Source organism: Odocoileus virginianus, chromosome 17 (assembly GCF_023699985.2).
Source record: "Odocoileus virginianus isolate 20LAN1187 ecotype Illinois chromosome 17, Ovbor_1.2, whole genome shotgun sequence".
In the NCBI taxonomy this organism is placed as follows: Eukaryota; Metazoa; Chordata; class Mammalia; order Artiodactyla; family Cervidae; genus Odocoileus; species Odocoileus virginianus.
Window position 1 is genome coordinate 57,627,480 of NC_069690.1, and position 18,540 is coordinate 57,646,019.

General features: G+C 50.1%; 1 long non-coding RNA gene across 1 annotated transcript; it reads right to left on the reverse strand.

Annotated features, from left to right (window-relative positions):
* Positions 1 to 1,035: 1,035 nt before the first annotated feature.
* On the reverse strand, positions 1,036 to 6,050 carry LOC139039207 (uncharacterized). The gene is made up of 3 exons (XR_011492509.1): positions 4,968 to 6,050; positions 1,943 to 2,936; positions 1,036 to 1,433 (listed from the first exon to the last, which is right to left on the reverse strand). It is a non-coding gene; the product is annotated as an uncharacterized lncRNA (long non-coding RNA).
* Positions 6,051 to 18,540: the final 12,490 nt, after the last annotated feature.

Consider the following 18,540-nt stretch of genomic DNA (forward strand, 5'->3'; position numbering starts at 1 on the left):
CAGATGAACTCCAATCAGAAGAGGACGGTTTACATTCGCAGGTGGACCAAGGAATTCACAACCCGCAGGACGGGAGCAAAAGTGCCCGCCCCTAGACTCCCCCGACACTGCTCTCAAGGCAGGAAAGGAACACCAGTGCGAGGCTCTTCGAGCGATCTGAAGACGCCTTTCGTGGAGGCCTGAGTACCTACGGGAACCTTGAAACAGAAGTATCAGGATCTCCAGAAACATAATTCATTAAATCCAGTTTTATCTGTAAAAAGCCCTTTCTGGAGGTCTGCCATAAAGTCAACAAATTCACGTCACTGGGGAACTATTAATCTAACAAAATATCAGCAATACAGAATGAATTGGGAAAGATATTTGGCGGAAAATAGAAATATCTCCAGACTAATGTGTGCGGTTGCGGGGGCAGGGAGGGCAGGAAGATTCCCTTGGAATCTTTATTAGCACAAATCTCTGCACATGTAGGATTTTTCATCTTGGCCATCCATAGAGGAACGCAATCAGCAGAACCATGAGTGCCAAAAGGATACACTGCTTAGCTCTTTGTGTGTGTGTGAAAACCAAAGTGTTACATGATGATTGCAGTAAAATCTGAAAGTATAAATGTCAAAACAAAACAACATAAAGCAACCTGCAGCTCTATTAACATAGAGATAACAACTAGTGCCATCTTGGCACGTATCTTTCCAGATAGCTTTAAATGCATAAATAGTTAGGTGTGCTGTTTACTGCTCTGTGTGTGTGCTAAGTCACTTCAGTTGTGTCTGACTCTTTGTGACGCCATGGACTGTAGCCCACCAGGATCCTTGGTCCATGGGATTCTCCAGGCAAGAATGCTGGGGTGGGTGTGCCTGCCCTCCTCCAGGGGATCTTCCTCGCCCAGGGATCAAACCCACCTCTCTTGCATCTCCTGCATTGGCAGGCGGGTTCTTTACCACTAGTACCACCTGGGAAGCCCTGTTTATTGCTGTAGGTCACTATATTTGTTTTACAAAAATGGAATCATAATATATCAACTTCTTTTAGAAATTTTGAGAAAATGAAAATGTTTTATTAATAAATCATCTATTTCTCCAATGCTTAAATCATCTAGAAACTCTCATATCTCTTTCCCCTGATATTTCTGGTGCACATGAATACATTAAATAGAATTTTTTTTATAAACATCACAGTTGTATAGAAGATATTCTGCTACCTGATTTTCTCATTAGCCCTGAACAATTTTCATGTCAAACAATATGGGTATGCATGCTTGCTGCTGCTGGTCTCCTAGTCCATCATAGCATAGTCTTTGTATTTCTGGAAAAGGAATTTTGGGCCCAAAAGGTATCGATTTATCCTCTCCAAATCACAGCAGGAGAGGAGCCATTGCCTCGTAACCCTGTCAGGGCTGAAGCTCGTTGGTCATTCCTGGTGTGGTCAGTTTCCTGGAAGAGAAGTGTTATGTTTAGTGCTTATTAAATAAAATTCACCTTGAAAAACGCCTGTGTTCATATGTTTAACAAATGGCTTCAGAACTTGACTGTGTGCCAGGCACTGTTATAAGGACTTAATAGCGATTCCTTTAATTCTCTTAACAGCCCTATAAAATAGATGCCATCTATAGTATCTTACCATCCATTTCATAGATGGGAAAACTGAGGCATGAAGAAATGAATTAACCAGGAGCAAGAGAGCGAGAATTCAGACCAGGCAGTTGAGCTCTGGCATCGACTTCTGCACCTTGGCACCTGGGTGCTCTCCCAGGCACCTTCCTACCAGCGAGATCCCGTCACAACTCTGCTTCTCTTGGTGCCGATAAGGCACACGCTAAGTACTCCCAGCATATTTTCCTTATGGGATGGCAACTCCCCGTGGCTGCAAGGCAGGCTTAGAAAATAAAGAGGGAGCAAAGATGATTCAGGCAATCTGATTGGCTGACAAAACAAAGACTCACCCCCGGGACTCGGCTCATCACTGGAGCAGCAGTAAAAGGCAGGGTCCTGTTTGCAAACCAGAAGCGGCGGTGGTGACAACAGCTGTCTAAAGGGGTCTGCCCCCCAGCACCCGGTGCCCAGTGTCAGCAGCTGCTGGCAGAGGTCTTCCACGACCTGGACCACGATCACAGCGACCAGGGGCGGTGACGCCGCTCATAAACGGGTCTCTCTTCCCAGCAACGGAGTCTGCAGTGCAAGAGAAACAGATCAGAGTCCTGGTTCCAGCTTCGGAATTCGTGAAAGTGAGACTTGCCTTTCAGTGTCAGCCACTTCCATTCTGTCTCCTGGTGGAGGAGCCGGGCTCTCCCAGCGTGGGCAGGGCCTGGGAAAGGGCAGACCCAGAGGTACATTGCACGGTGCACACCCAGCTACTGCAGCCCGCGCGGCACGCACCACAGATGAGGCCTACACACACAGCCCGGGAACCAGCCCTAGATGGTGCCCAAAGCGAAAGATGCAGTGAGCTCAGAATTTATGAATTTACGCAGACAGCTCATGGATGATCGTCAAAAGGCTTAAGTTGAGAAATCTAAACTGGCCAGAGCAGGAGACACAGGTCCAAGTTTTGGATCCTCGTTGGACAGAGAGAAGGAAGGGGACGAGAACTCGGAACAGGGATAGCATCTCCAGTTCACAAACAGGTCGGTGGACGCGGGAGCTCTGTGCCAAGAACCAGTGAGGGCAGGCCTGGGCTGAGACAGGGGACAGCCTTCTCCCTGGAGACTCATCACAGTTCACACTCAAGGCCCGTCGCACATATTTATTTGCTGAGGCTTCTGTGGGCTAAAAAGCTGAGTGATTTATCCAGATGACTCAGCTTTTCAAAGCTGTGAGCTGGAAATCGCTCCCGTGGTCTTTCCATTTGCACATTCGCCAGCTCAATTCTATAGAAAAACAGTGAGCGCACAAACTTCCTTGGTTCTGCAAGTTGCAATTCCATGCTCAAAGTGCCCCCTGCAAAAAAAAAAAAAAATGTTTTCTGCATTTTGACTAGTGTGAAATTAGAGCCAACCAAATGAACGAAGGGAGGTGTTCTTACTCCGGGCACAGGTTATTACAGCTGTGAAGTAACTAAAGAAACAAGGACGGCAGCAGGATTTCTGTCCCCGAGCTGGGACTCAGCTCAGACCTCACACACGCCCTCCCATGCACACGCTCCCCACACGCACAGAGGCACCAACCCTGGCTCATTTAAGCCAGCAGGGAAGCTCATCTTCAGAGCAGCACCCACCCTTCCATACCTCACTGCTAACCTGTAAAGGATCAGAATATGTTTCTTACTGGAAAAGGAAAAAAAAAAGAAATTAAATAAATAAATCCACAGAAATGTCTCCAATGATTAAAAACAGAAGCTGGCCATTAAGACATTCTCATTGGAAAAAAAAAAAAAAAAAAAACCCTAATGGAAAGTCAAATGAAATGGAACTCCACCAGTGCTTTTATCAACTGCATGTAGAGACACCACACCCAGCACATTTTATCAAAGGAATGAGAGACATGCTGGACTGTTAATTACCTACAGGCTTCCCTTCTAAATTTATGTCCCTCCTGGGACCACGGCTGAACAAGGAATATGCTGGCGATGCAGAGCGTGCTGGGGAGGAAGGTGGGTGAGCAGGGTCTCAGAAAACAATGGACCTCTCTATCTTCAACGCTTAAGTTGTGAGCATTCAGCTGAGCCAGAAAACTGTATGCCTACCTGGAGGGGGGCAGGTGTCTGACTGGCAAAGTGACCTTCCAACCATGGAGACAATCTGATAGCATCTGCCCTGTACTTGGGTTGTTATTTTTTTTTCCATTACTTTGTGACCACTTTTTTAAAGAAATCAAGAAGAAAAAGAAGCCACTAAAATCTAGGTTAGTCTCATGGTAGACACACACAACTTATTTTTTTATTTTATTCGGTCTCTACTGCTTGAATACTAACCTTGATTTCAGAGAACCCTACAAGAAATATTCACAAAGTCATTGATTCATTTATTCATCATCATCTCTCTCTCTCTCTCTCACCCTATTTCTCTCTCTCTCCCTTAAATACACAGAGCTAAGCAGAATTTAAAACTCAAGACAAAACGGCAGTGGAATTTTGGGGACATTTGTTTTTTGTTGGTAATGATATGGGAATATGTCTTACTGTACTTTTGCCAGCAGGAGCTGGCTGTGAATTTGGGAAAGAGTGTGGCTGAAAGCTGACAAAAGTGAAGAGTATTTATGCGTGTGAGTGAGTGTGTGTGTGTGTGTGCACGCGCGTGGAAGCGCGCAAGTATGTGTGGGACAGAGCGGAGCAGGGAGAAAGTGAGAATAAATTTTTCTTGCTCCCTAGAGATCAGTCCTTAGTGTTCACTGAAATAAGTAAGAGTCTAGTGGAAGGCATTTAGCCTAAGGGAGACAGGAGCTCTGGTCTGCAAACGCCATTTTTCCTGATTCTCTCGTCCGTGGCGTTCGTGGCTGGTTTGGAGGGGACATGATGTGAGGTCTCTGAGAATACCTGGTCATGGTGATCGGAAAAAAGTATGAGATGCATATTTTTATAGAGAATCACAGCATACTTAATTGGGAGGACTGATACTGACACTGAAGCTCCAATACTTTGGACACCTGGTGCGAAGAGCCGACTCCCTGGAAAAGACCCTGATGCTGGTAAAGACTGAAGTCAGGAGAAGGGGCTGACAGAGGATGAGATGGTTGGATGGCATCACCGACTCGATGGACATGAATCTGAGCGAACTCTGGGAGACAGTGAGGACAAGGAAGCCGGGCGTGTTGCAGTCCATGGGGTCGCTGAGAGTCAGACAAGACTGAGTGACTCAACAGCGGCAAGCTTCGTGTTTCTTCCTTAGAGGGATCCACCCAAGCCTCCAAGGGTCTGCGGCTGTGAGAACCTGTCTGCTCACCTCTCCTTTCCAGCAGACCCCTGGACGCGTGCATCCCTCCACTTGTCTGTGACTCCGCTTCCCCGAGGAGGGGGCGGCCGTGGGCACTTACCCCATCCTGGCTGCTGGATCAGACCCGGGAGGCGGGCTTGGGTGGTTGGGTAGGCTGGGGACGGAGTCAGGGAGAGAGCAGCCAGCAGCCCAAGGAACTCTGTGCCAGCAGCGTCCTGCCCTGATGTGAATGAAACATAAATATTGCACAATGAGCCGCTAAAAAAACTCTTCCAAACACGATGCTCTCGCATGACGGGTGTCTGAGGGGAGGCGGTAACCTTCCGTCTCATCCCTGCAGAAGTTCAGAGTGGCCCGGGAGCTGAGAAACCAGCTTCAGAAACACTGTTTAGATCCACTTAGTGGTTGGGGGAAAAGAAAAAAACGTTAGAAAAATATTTAAGAGCTGCTCTAGCAAGTGGAAACAGCAACTCCTTGTAAACAAACCTAACAAGAAGCTAAGTCTCAGTGGTGGAAAACCTAACTTCATAAAGTCAGATTTCCGATATGCTTTTTTTTAAGCTCCTCAGAGACTACAAAAGCAACCACACTCTGTCAGTTGATGCAGCAAATAAACAAACGCGCATGAGAGATTTTCCGTCTCCTATGTCAGCAGCATATGTGTCTGATAAAGCGAGGGGTACAGACTTGGTACCTGCTCACCGCAGAGAAGATCAGTCATAAGAAGAAGCGAGTGTCCGCCGGCCTCCGCGGCTGCTCCCCAGTGGACCCTGGGACAGCGTTAACTGTGACAGGAGCCCTCCGAGGCTCTTTTCCCACACATCTCTTTCCAGCCACCAGCGGGGTCCTAATGGACGGTGTCGATTCTGAAGCAGGGGGACTGACTCGTCATTGGAAATCCACCCCATCACCCAGCTCACCAGGGTGGTGCCGGGGCGGCAGGTCAGAGCCCACGTAGAACACCATACCCTCCAAACCTAGCGTCCTATCACAAGAGCGAAGTTAAGTCAGAAAGAGAAAAACAAATATATATTAAAACGCACACGTGTGCACGCTCGAAAAATGGTGCAGATGAACCTATGTGCCGGGCAGGGCTGGAGACCCAGATGTAAGAACAGCCAGGTGCACACGGAGAGGAGAGAGTGGGGTGCACTGGGGGGTCGGCACTGGCCTATAGACCCCACGTGTGAACAGTGGCTGGTGGGCAGCTTGCTCCACAGCCCAGGAAGCTCAGCTCGGAGTTCTGTGATGCCCTAAGGGGTGGGACGCGGGGGCAGGAGAGAGGCTCACGAGGGCGGGGGAGTCTGTGCACGCATAGCTGGTCCCTGTTGCAGAGAAGAGACTAACACGGCGCTGTCAGTAATTCTGTGCGGGCGTGCTCAGTGGCTCAGGCCGGCCGACTCTGTGGCCCCATGGACTGTAACCCGCCAGACCCCTCTGTCCATGGGGATTCTCCAGGCAAGAATACTGGAGTGGGTTGCCATGCCCTCCTCCAGGAGATCATCCTGACTCAGGGATTGAACCTGGGTCTCCTACATCCCCTGTGTTGGCGGGTGGATTCTTTACCACTGTGCTACCGCGGGAAGCTCCAAGCAATTATACTCCAATTGAAAAAAAGTCAAAGTAAACCCTATCCCCGACTCTCAGTATCAGCCCTGTTTCTCAGCAGAACAGAAACAACTCAGGTTTACTCACTGAATGGGGCTGTCAGCGCCTCACCAAAAATCTCACTGGAAACCTATCATTCAAAATTAACACAGTTCCATTTTTGCTAAAGAACTACTCCATAGGGCAAGTATCCTCCGCCTCTCATAGCAGGAATCCCTTGTCCTTCTCCTGTCTCAGCTCCATTTCTTTCTCCAGTGGGGAGCTTGGGCGGCTCACTCAGCCAGGCCAGCCTCAGCTTCCCCATCTGTAAAATGGAGCCATTCTCCCCACTGCACAGTGTCCACATAAATAACAGGTGAGACGGGTGCAGAGTCGGGATGGAAAAGCAGGCCTGCCCAGCCCGCAGGCCCGTGATTCTCTACACATACGTCTGGGATGGTCCTGAGCACGGGAGCCGGAGCGGAGGGTGAGACAGACAGCTTCTCTGGTTCTGCCTGAGCACACCGTGATTCTTCCTGCCCAGTCTGACAGCGGCTCCGTCCAGAGGTCACAAACCAGGGACCCGCTGGCCTCATACGGCTCGCTGCCATGTTTGGTCTGGCCCTCGACGCCTTAGGAAAACAAGTCCTGTCTGAACGTCTTTCGGGAGGGCTGGTCCTTTCCAGCTCGGCCACACACAGCGCGCACTCTCTCTGGAAGCAGTGGTCTTCTGTCCATACCTGCTTGACTCCTGAAGACGCCTGATTTTTCTACCAGTGATTCAGACCCCCAAGTCAATGGGAAGTTAGCCTCGGGGCCATGTAGGGCGCTGGAAAGGGGTCCGTGGAGTCAGACAGACGTGAGTTCACACCCAGCCTTGTCGCTGATGATCCGACGGGCTCGGCATCTTTAGCTTCCTTTCCCCTTCTGTCGAAAGCCATGACAGACCCAGGCCGTGTGTTAGCAAGCAGAGACATCACTTTGCTGGTGAAGGCCCATGTAGTCAAAGCTATGCTTTTTCCAGCAGTCATGTATGATGTGAAAGCTGGGCCATCAGGAAGGCTGAGCACCACAGAATTGATGCTTTTGAACTGTGGTGTTAGAGGAGGCTTAAGAGTCCCTTGGACTGCAAGGAGATCCAGTCCATCCCAAAGGAAATCAGTCCTTAATATTCACTGGAAGGAGTGATGCTGAGGCTGAAGCTGCAATACTTTGGCCACCTGATGCGAAGACCCTGATGCTGGGAAAGACTGAAGGCAGAAGAAGGGAGTGGCAGAGGATGAGATGGTTGGCTGGCATCACCGACTCGATGGACAAGAATCTGAGCGAACTCATACTGGAGGACAGAGGAGCCTGGCGTGCTGCAGTCCATGGGGTTGCAAAGAGTCAGAGCAACCCAATCAGCGACAACAAAGGTGACATGTGCAGGTCTCAGCCGTGCGTGAGTCTCAGCTCACCCGAGGGCACGGGCAGGTACGAGTCGCTGCTTTATTGGCCCGTGTCAGAAACGCAGAGGGAACGTAGGGCGCGGCTGGTGGGAGCGGCTTTCCTGGGGAGCCAAGCGACTCTCCGTGGTCGGACCTCTTACACACAGAGGTTGGACCGTGTTCATCCGCGGGCTTCTGGAATCCCAGGAGGCCGGCGCGGCTCCCCGGCAAGTTCAAGGGCACGGAGAGGCGGGCTGAGCTGCCCAGAGTGCAGTGAGCCTCGTGGCTCCGCCCAGCCCCGGGGGGCGCAGGGCGGTTTCCACGCCCGGGGCACCCAGGCCCCCAAGGCAGCTCTGCAGTCGCGCCTCCGGTCCTCTGACCCAATCGGGGCTTTGAGTTGCAGGCCTTGAGGGACGAGCGGCTGGGCTGTTCCCACTGGGTTATTTTGGGAGCAGGCAGGGGAGGGGGGAGCACTGAACCCTCCGCCCGCGCCGCTGGGCCGTGGGGAGCGGCCTCCGGAGCGCCGGGCTGGGGTAGACACGGAGGAGGCTCCGGCCCTCATTGCCCCCAGAGAGGCCTCTGTCCCCGTGCTTCATCCACTTTCAGCTCAAAGGATCTGATAGGAAATTTCAAAACAACTCGCAGGCTTTGGGGAAGGATAACACAGAAGCCAAATTAAGAGATGAAATGGAGGAATGGCAACTACTGAGATGCTCACTGAGTTTCTCTATGCTTTTCATTTTTTTTTTTTAGCTAGACATTATTGGAAGGAAAGTTATAACCAACCTAGACAGCATATTAAAAAGCAGAGCATTACTTTGCCAACAAAGGTCCATCTAGTCAAAGCTATGGTTTTTCCAGTGGTCATGTATGGATGTGAGAGTTGGACTGTGAAGAAAGCTGAGCGCCAAAGAATTGATGCTTTTGAACTGTGGTGTTGGAGAAGACTCTTGAGAGTCCCTAAAGACTGCGAGGAGTTCCAACCAGTCCATCCAAAAGGAGATCAGTCCTGCATATTCATTGGAAGGACTGATGCTGAGGCTGAAACTCCAGTACTTTGGCCACCTGATGTGAAGACCCTGATATTGGGAAAGATTGGGAGCAGGAGAAGAAGGGGGCCTCAGAGGATGAGATGGTTGGATGGCATCACTGAATCAATGGACATGAGTCTGAACAAACTCCAGAAGCTGGTGATGGGCAGGGAGGCCTGGCATGCTGCCGTCCGTGTGGTCACAGAGAGCCGGACATGACTGAGCGACTGGACTGGGCTGCCTGAGGCGTCATCAGAGTTTGCTTTCGTTTGGGGGTGCGGGGCCTCTGCTGCTGGGAGGCCTTTCCTCCGGCCTCGGTGAGTGGGCTCCTCGCTGCGGGGCCTCCTCTCGCTGCGGAGCTCGAGCTCAGCTCTGTGGCACAGGGGCTGAGTCCCTCTGAGGCAGGCGGGATCTTCCCAGACCAGGGATCGAACCCCGGTCCCGTGAATCGGCAGGTGGATTCTTATACACTGAGGGACCAGGGAAACCCCTCTCAATACTTTTTGAACAAGGGGTCCCACATTTTCATTTTGCACTGGGCCCAGCAAGTGATGGAGACGGTCTGCTCCGTCTCCTTTAAAACACCGTTCTTATCCTTTTTCTTCTCATTTTCGCCCTCCCAAAGAGACATCTCAGACACTTTTTATCCCTTTTCTGTAAAAGTTTAGCCATCTCCACTCACTCTTTCATCTAGATTAGTATTATGACTTCCTTAAAACATGGGCAGAAGCAAGAATGTAAACAAAAGGGTCATGTGAGATAATTCAGCACAGGTTCACTGCGGGGACAGGCGAGCATCGTGGCCGCAGGGACACGGCAGGCAGCACTTCACTTCAGTCACATCCGACTCTTGGCGACCCCATGGACTGTAGCCCACTAGGTTCCTCTGTCCATGGGATTCTGCAGACAAGAATACTGGAGTGGGCTGCCATTTCCTCCTCTAGGAGATCTTCCTGATCCAGGGATCGAACTGGAGTCTCTTATGTGTCCTGCGTTGGAGGATTCTTCACCGTAACCTACCCAGGAAGCCCAGCAGGTAGTACAGGTGAGTAAAGAAAACAGACGGAGGTAGACAACAGGATAACAGACGCTCAGGTGGGCGTGCCCTGACCGCGAGGGGCCGGGAACCGTCCACTTGTGCTGGCTCTTCTCAGATGGGAGGCTGGCTCCAGTGTTACAGGTATTTTTTTTTTCCCCAAAGAAACCAAAAGGCTGGATTCTTATGTCCTCTTATGCCAACGTGCAGATGTGGACAGCTGACCCTGCCGGGAGCCATCACAATCCCTGCCTGTGGGCAGAACCTGTGACCCATTCCTACCCAACAGAGTATGACAAAGGGGATGTGGTTTTCCAGCTGTAATTAAAGCCCCAAAGCAGCTGATTCTGAGCTGGTGGAACAGCGAATGAGGGTGGGTGGGCTGGACTGAGTGGAGTGAAAAGCCTTGGCACACGGGCTGGCCTCTCTCTGAGCTGAGACTCTCTCTGCGGGCCGAGCAGAACCAGCAGCCAGGCTGGCGGAGCCCATGGAACCAGCAGCTCAGGCGCCTGGGTCCCAGGTCACACGAGTGCGAGGAGAGGAGCGCCACCAGTGACCTGATGACCTTGGAAATGACTCCTTCCCATGGAAGCCTGCGGCCCGATTGGACCTCGGCAGAGGACTCTGCTAAGCCACCCCCGACTCCCGACTCCCTGGAGACTGTGAGATAATAAACTTGCATTGTCTTAAGCTTCCGAGTGTTCATTGGAAGGACTGATGTTGAAGCTGAAACTCCAGTACTTTGGCCACCTGATGCGAAGAGCTGACTCATTGGAAAAGACCCTGATGCTGGGAAAGATTGAGGGCAGGAGGAGAAGGGACGACAGAGGATGAGATGGTTGGATGGCATCAGCGACTCAATGGACATGGGTCTGAGCAAGCTTCAGGAGACAGTGGCGGACAGAGGAGCCTGGCGTGCTGCAGTCCATGCAGAGAGCCAGACATGACTTAGTGACGGAACAACTGTGCTGCGTGATTGTGGAGTGTCCGTAACAGGTGATGAATCGCCTGAGGTGTTCGGTGTTAGGCATTTAGAGCGCTTCCCTGGTGACTCACATGGTAAAGAATCCACTTGCAATGCAGGAGACCTGGGTTCGATCCCTGGGTTGGGAAGATCCCCTGGAGAAGGGAATGGCACCCCACTCCAGTATTCTGGCCTGGAGAATGCCATGGACAGAGGAGCCTGGCAGGCTATGGTCCATGGGGTCACAAAGAGTCGGACACGACTGAGCGAGGAAGCACACACATTAGGAATTTAGAGGCAGAAGACGCGCTTCTGGAGAAGGGTAAACACCTGTAGAAAGAAAGGGGCTCCCCGATGGCTCCGTGGTTGGGAATCCTCTTGTCCGTGATGGGACACGGGTTCGGTCCCTGATCCGAGAAGACCCCGCAGGCCTTGGGGCAGCTGAGCCTGTGCTCCAGGGTCCGGGAGCCGCAGCTCCGGAGCCCACGCGCCCTGGGGCCCACGCTCCGCAGCGAGAGAAGGCGGGCTCCGCACATGGACAGCAGTCCCTGCCGCCGCAGCCAGAGGGTCCAGCGCAGCCGAAAGTAAATAGGACAGGGCTGAAAAACAGCATGATTCATCACACTGATAACTGCCGAACCCCTCATGCTGAAAGGACGGGCCTCCTGGAGCAGCAGGTGTCAGAACATGACAGCGACCCGTGTGAAGTCGGGACCTGTCCTCCGACTGTCTGATCTGCACTTTGGGGAGGAAAACTATCTCGTTTGTTTCTCTGTTTCCTCTGAGGGGCTCCATCCACACTTTGCTCTGAGATCATCTCATCAGTGGTTCACAGTTATCTTAAAAATAGATGAAAATGTTACTTTGGAGCCTAAATCATATGAGATCCAGGCTTATTCTTTTAGGCACCCTGGCGTTTACCTGCCTTTTCAATTTTTTGATCCACCATCCAATGTTAGAATTTTCCCAGCTTAAGGGACAGCTCTGAGGGATTTGAGGAAGTTATGGTGCTCTGTGAGAAAGCATCGCATTCACTCAACTTACACTCACCTAACACTGACCGAGGCGTCCAGACCCATGGAAAGGGGGACCAGCTTGCACAGTGTCAGTGGAAAACAGCCATGCAGGCATCCCAGGAGCCCCGTCAGCTCACCTAACCACCTCTCACCTGATCTCAGAAATACGTATAATAAAACGGAAACTGAACACTCCTCCACGTTTCTACCTGTGTCTCCCGAAACACCACCTCAGCACGTCAGCCTGAGTGATGTTCTTCACACACAACTCAGAGCCTAGTGGCTCCCTACCCTGCAGAACGCTTTTTGATTTATTTACTTATTTGACTGCTCCAGGTCTTAGTTGTAGCACGTGGGCTCTAGTCCCCTGCCCAGGGATCAGACTCTGGGACCCCCGCGTGGGAGCTTGGGGTCTCAGCCACTGAACCCTCCCTCATGCACAACGTACACCCCGACTTTAGACTTGACCAGGGCTTGTGTGACCATCCCTCTACCTGCTTCCCTTCTCCCAGGGAGGTGCTAGTCATCAGAGCTTGTCTGTAGTTTAAAAACGCAATGCTATTGCAGCACTGCTCCCTCAGACAGGCGTCACCCCCTGTTCAGAAGTCTGAGGTCTCCTGCCAGCGTTCAGCAGATGTCCTGTGAGAATCGAGGCACGTGGTGATGCATCTCCGATGTGTGTGGGAGGAGGGGACCTTCACGCCCTCCTACTCCAGCATCCTGACTACTCAGCATCAGTCCTGATGGTTGGCCAGTGTGCACTGGTTCGGGTGTACGGAAAACTAAAACATCTAAATGATTCCACACCATTTGGCAAATGAGTTGCAACCCTGAACACCACCTGTGGCTTTCTGTTCTTCAGGCTCCCTTGATCTTACCATGATCCTATGGTGGACCCCTAGCTCTCTGTTCAAGAAACAGGGCCAAGGTCCATTTTAGCAGATGAGTACCTAAGCCACAGAGGCTGTTTGTTAAATGTCTAGACTGGGATATGACCGCTGATGGCAGTTGTGCTACTGGAACAAGATGGTCCACCAAGAGGCCCCTCGTCATCCACCAAAGGATTAAAAAAAACAACTCAGGAATAAAAGGAAAGGCATTAAAAAGCTTCCTGAAGCCAAGAGCAGCTCTCTTTCAACGTGGTGGAATAAAACTTGCCCCGTCATTCAGCTTGGGAAACAATAAATGGGAAATCTGGAAAACAAATGCAAAGCACACACTTGCTCTTTGCACTCCCAACACCACATGAAGAGCAGAGTAATTATGTATTCGAATATCACTGCTGGGAAAAACTCGGTGTGACCCAAAGTTCACTACTCGAACACATCGGTTCCAGGCGAGATTGCCTTTCATGGTGGTATGCCCTTTCTCCACGACCGCCTCGCTTCCAGAGGAAATCAGACACCGTCCCTTTTTACCAGAATGGGATCTAATAAGGGCGTCCTCTCGATTACAGGGCTACAAGGATCAGCATTTTCTCTCTTGCTCACGAGAAACCACATAAAATGAAACAACAGAAACCTGTAAATACCGGGGCTCCAGCTCATCGCCCTGACCCGGCCAAGCAGACACGACTGGAAGGCAGTTTCAAGAGGAAGGAAGGTGGCCAGAGGGAAGGGCCATGACGTCAGCATCATCTTCATCTTCCTCCATGTCGCCACCATCCAAAGCTGGACGGATCCAGATGGACTCACATGGCGCCTAGTCAACTCAGCAAGAGACACCCACTTGTCTCCAGGAGTGGAGAGCAAAGTAAATCAACACAACGTTCTCAGCCCCAGAATAGATGGCCAGCGAGGCTCCTGTGTTTGCCAGGTCTCCAGTCCCTACCCTGAGTTTCCTTTGAAGGTTTTCCCAACTCGTAAAATTCCCCACCCCGCCTCCTGGTTCAAGCCATGGTGCTGAGCTCCTGACTTTTTGTTGCTGTTCTGCCCAACTCTTTGTGACTCCACGGACTGCAGCACGCCAGGCCCCCCTGTCCTCCCCTATCTCCTGGATCTTGCTCAAATTCATGTCCATTGAGTCAGTGACACCATCCAACCATCTCATCCTCTATTGCCCCCTTCTCCCCACCTTCAATCTTTCCCAGCATCAGGGTCTTTTCCAATGAGTCAGCTCTTCGCATCAGGTGGTCAAAGTATTGGAGCTTCAGCTTCAGCATCAGTGCTTCCAATGAATATTCAGGGTTGATTTCCTTTAGGATGGACTGGTTTGTTCTCTCTGCTGTCCAAGCGTCTTCTCCGGCCCCACAGTTTGTGGGTCTGTACTAGTGGAATCAAACATACGACCTGCCCTTTGAGACTGAGGGTGCAGTCCTAATCCTCTTAGAGCAGGGGCCCTCCTACAGGGCTTGGACCTGTCAGCCCCCTAGCATGAGACAGAAGTCTGCACATAACAGCCAACGGCAATACCTGCCACCCACCTAGACCGCCCAGTGCCGAGCTCCGACCCTCAGAGTGGACTTTCTGCTGTGACTTGCTGGACTATATAACTCAGTTTCTTTGTCCTTTGAAGCATGGTCCTCGGGCTGCCCAGCTGTCACAGCCAGGATCAATCTATCCAGCGATTCCTTAGCCCTGCTTACCTGCCCTTTCTCACTGAGTAGGTCCTAACCTGGTTCTTAGGATTCCTCCAGTGGCTCAGCAGGAAAGAATCCAGCTGCAATGCAGGAGACACAAGAGGCACAGGTTTGATCCCTGAGCGGAGAAGATCCCTGGAGGAGGGCACGGCCACCCACTCCAGTCCTGCCTGGAGAATCCCATGGACGGGGGAGCCTGGCGGGCTACAGTCCGTGGGGTCACAAAGAGTCAGACACGACTGAAGCAGCCGAGCGTGCACATGATTCCAACCTGGTTCTTACAGCCCCTTGCCATCTAAAGTCCCAACATGTACTGTCCCCAGGCCCTTCTTACTGGACCCCCAAGTCTTCAGCCTGACAAGATACATCTTAAGAATTTCTGCAACACAACAGAATTGCTTGTGTGTTTGCGACTCACTGCCTCCTACCTGAAAACCCAAGTGGAAGATGTGCCCTTCTTACCGAGAATAATTGCGCAGACCAAGCAGAACTGTTTCCTTCTTGGTGGCTCAGATTTAAGTTTTTATTTGCTTCATCTTGTTGCAATAAAATGTGACTTTTGAACATTTTGCTTTCAGATATATTTATCTAAGAGGATTTTGCTCCATTATGTAAAATAAAACAAAAAGGATCATTTGAGGGGAAAATGTAACATAAGTCCATCATTTAGTTAGCTTTTCAAATTATATCTATTTGATCCTGACTTTCTGCCCAGATGCGAATGGAAAGTTTTTTCTTTCCATCTAAAAAGCAAATATCATTGAAAATAGCGCAAACCAAACAGCATGCTCTTTTTTTTTTTTTGATCTAGCCGTGTTTGCTGTCTTTATCTTATAATGACCTTTCCCCAACTTATTTTTTCTCTTTCGTGCCCAGTTTCTAAAAATAAAGTGGCGAGTGGATCTTTGAATGTAGGGATAATATTTTGATTTCACTAGTACATACAATCAGGAAATGTATTTCTGTTTATACTCTTAAAATCAGTTGAGAGTTGTAGATGAAGCCACGTCCTGTCAGCACATTTTTTCCCCCCAAACCTGGAAAATGTAACAAAATCCGAAGCAGCTGTAGGAAGCAGAATGTAGGCTCCATTTGCACTCAGCAGGGGGAGAGCGAACAGGAGGTAACTGGATAGTTTCCACGTGAAAAAGCTACAAAGAATTTAACCTGTAATGAAAACTCTGATAATCTCCAGGAATGAAAGATGCTTGGATGATGGGTTTGGGGTTTTTTCATGAGTTCAAAGGATCTGGTTTTTCCTATAAATGCCACGCAGGAATAGGAGACGGTCCATGTGGTCATTGTTATGTCTGATAGCCAACAAGAGTTCAGCCCTCATCTTTAAGCCATTAAACAGTGACTGTGTGTGCATTTTAAGACCCCGGATTAGGCTGCCCAGGCCTCTCTCTGGAGAACACAGAACGCAGATCTCATTGCCTTATCACAGTCTGCTCCGAGACAGGGATGCTCATGGGCTATCAGCTTAAAGTTGGTTAAGGTGATGGGTAGGGATCCTGGAGGCCAGAAGTCCTCCAACTCCGAGATGCACACCAAGAAACTGGACCCTGTGACATGAAGATTCTGATTCAGCAGGTCTGCGTGGGATGGGACCTGAGATCCTGGGTTTCTATCCAGCCCTCCAGTGGTCCAGTGGTGCTAGTCCCTGAACTGCTGTTGAGATAACAGCAGAGGGTTTCTTCCTCTGCCATCTCATCCTGTCTGCTGCAGTTGACAGTCTCTAGGAAGGTGCCCAGTGAGTGTCCCTCCCAGGATTCGGGTCCTTGAGTAATTCCTTGCCCTGGAGTCTGGGCTGGACCCACTGACCCAAATCTAACAAATGAATAGGGCAGAAATGGTGGCCCGTCTTTTCTGAGGTCAACTAACAAAACCTGTGGTGCAGGAGAAGACTCTTGGACTGCAAGGAGATCAAAGCAATCAATCCTAAAGGAAATCAACCCTGAATATTCCCTGGCAGGACTGATGCTGAAGCTGACACTCTAATACTTTGGCCACCTGATGCAAAGAGCTAATCATTGGAAAAGACCCTGATGCTGGGAAAGATTGAAGGAGAAGAGGGTAGCAGAGGATGAGATGGTTAGATAGCATCACCTACTCAAAGGACATGAGTTTGAGCAAACTCTGGGAGAGTCCATGGGGTTGCAAAGAGTTGGACACGACTCAGTGACTAAAAAAAACAATAAGGCCCTTGTGAATGGCACAGGGAACTCAATATTTGTAATGACCTATATGGGAAAAGAACCTAAAAGGAGTGGATATTTGTATAACTGATTCACTTTTCTGTGCAGCAGAAGCAAACGTAACATTGTAAATCAACTCCACTTTCAATAAAAATTTAAAACACACACCCACAAACTGTCTAGGTCCACATCAGATGCTGCCCCTCCTGGGTCATTGCAGTTCAGGATAAAATCTCCCATCTCCGAAGATGGTGTTATCTATCGGTTTGTACAGCACCTGCTTCTAACCCACCTTTGTCCTGCCTCTAGCCAGCTGTCTCTTCCCTCCTGCATCATTTTGTATTTCAAGTATTCGTATATTATTAGCACTTATTATCATTCTAACTGCAGGAGACCCCAGTTCGATTCCTGGGTTGGGAAGATCTGCTGAATAAGGGGCAGGCTACACACTCCAGCATTCGCAGACTTTCCTTGTGGTTCAGCTGGTAAAGAATCCGCCTGCCATGCGGGAGACCTGGATTCAGTTCCTGGGTTGGGAAGATCCCCTGGAGAAGGGAAAGGCTACCCACTCCAGTATTCTGGCCTGGAGAATTCCATGGACTATACAGTCCAAGCGCTCCCAAAGACTGAACGACTTTCACTTTCACTTTGACTTTACACTAACATTCATGTAGCCCTACCTCAAAGAAACAGCTAGTTACCAAGCTTGAGGGACCCTGTATTTATATTAATTACTTATCTCTTAAGCATTTAACTTTTCACACTTTGGATATTCATTTAATTGGTGCTAAGGAAATATCTGCAAGTCCAGGAGTTCAAAAAGAAACAGGCCACCAGTGCTCACAACACCCAAGACACAGAAAGAACCCAGATGCCCATCGACAGAGGAACGGGTGAAGAGGACGTGGCTCATGTACACACGCACACATGGAATATTACTCAGCCGCGAAGAGCGATATAGTGCCATTTGCAGCCGTGTGAATGAATGGGCCTCGAAATTATCACGCTAAGTGAAGTAAGCCAGACAGAAAAAGACAAATGCCATTTTGATATCACTTCTGTGTGGGATCTAAAATATGATACAAGTGAACTTACCTATGAAACAGGAAAGGACTCACAGAGAAAACAGGCTTGCAGCTGCCAAAGGGGAGGGCATGGGGCGGGGAGGGACTGGGGTGGGCAGATGCCAACAATTACCCACAGAATGGATGAGCAAGGCCCAACTGTATGCCACAGGGAAGCATAGCAATATCCTTAGTCAACCATAAAGGAAAGGAATATGAAAAAGAACGCATGCGTATGTATAACTAAATCATGATGCCATGCAGCAGAAACCAACCCTATTTCCAAATCAAGTACACACCAATAAAGTAAGTTAAAAAATACCTGTGAGTCTAACTAATAGAACGTACATTTCCCAGTATCCTGAGCCTGATGGCAAACTCCTGGGAAGTATGAGAACCATACAATTATGAAATTGATGATGAGACAAGCCTGAGAAGTGGCTGGATTGTCTACATGCAGAAGCCCAACCATGCTCAGCTTGCCTGTTCCTCGGTGCCTGCTCGATCGGCTTATCTCAGTGGATGCTGTACCTGCTCGCGTGTGGGCAGACCTCCACCTCGCTGATGTTAACCTGCCTCATGCGCAGACGGATGCAGCGGAGCCTGCAGGGAACCAAAGACCTCATGCTCGGACTTATGGCATTAGGATGTAGACTCGGGGTGGCGAAAACTAGAAGGGACTGTCGGGCAGAGCTCCTTGTTGCCTAATTTTCCCAAGGATGAGAATGGTCACAAGACCTGCAGAAACGGGTACAGACATGCAAAGTAGGTC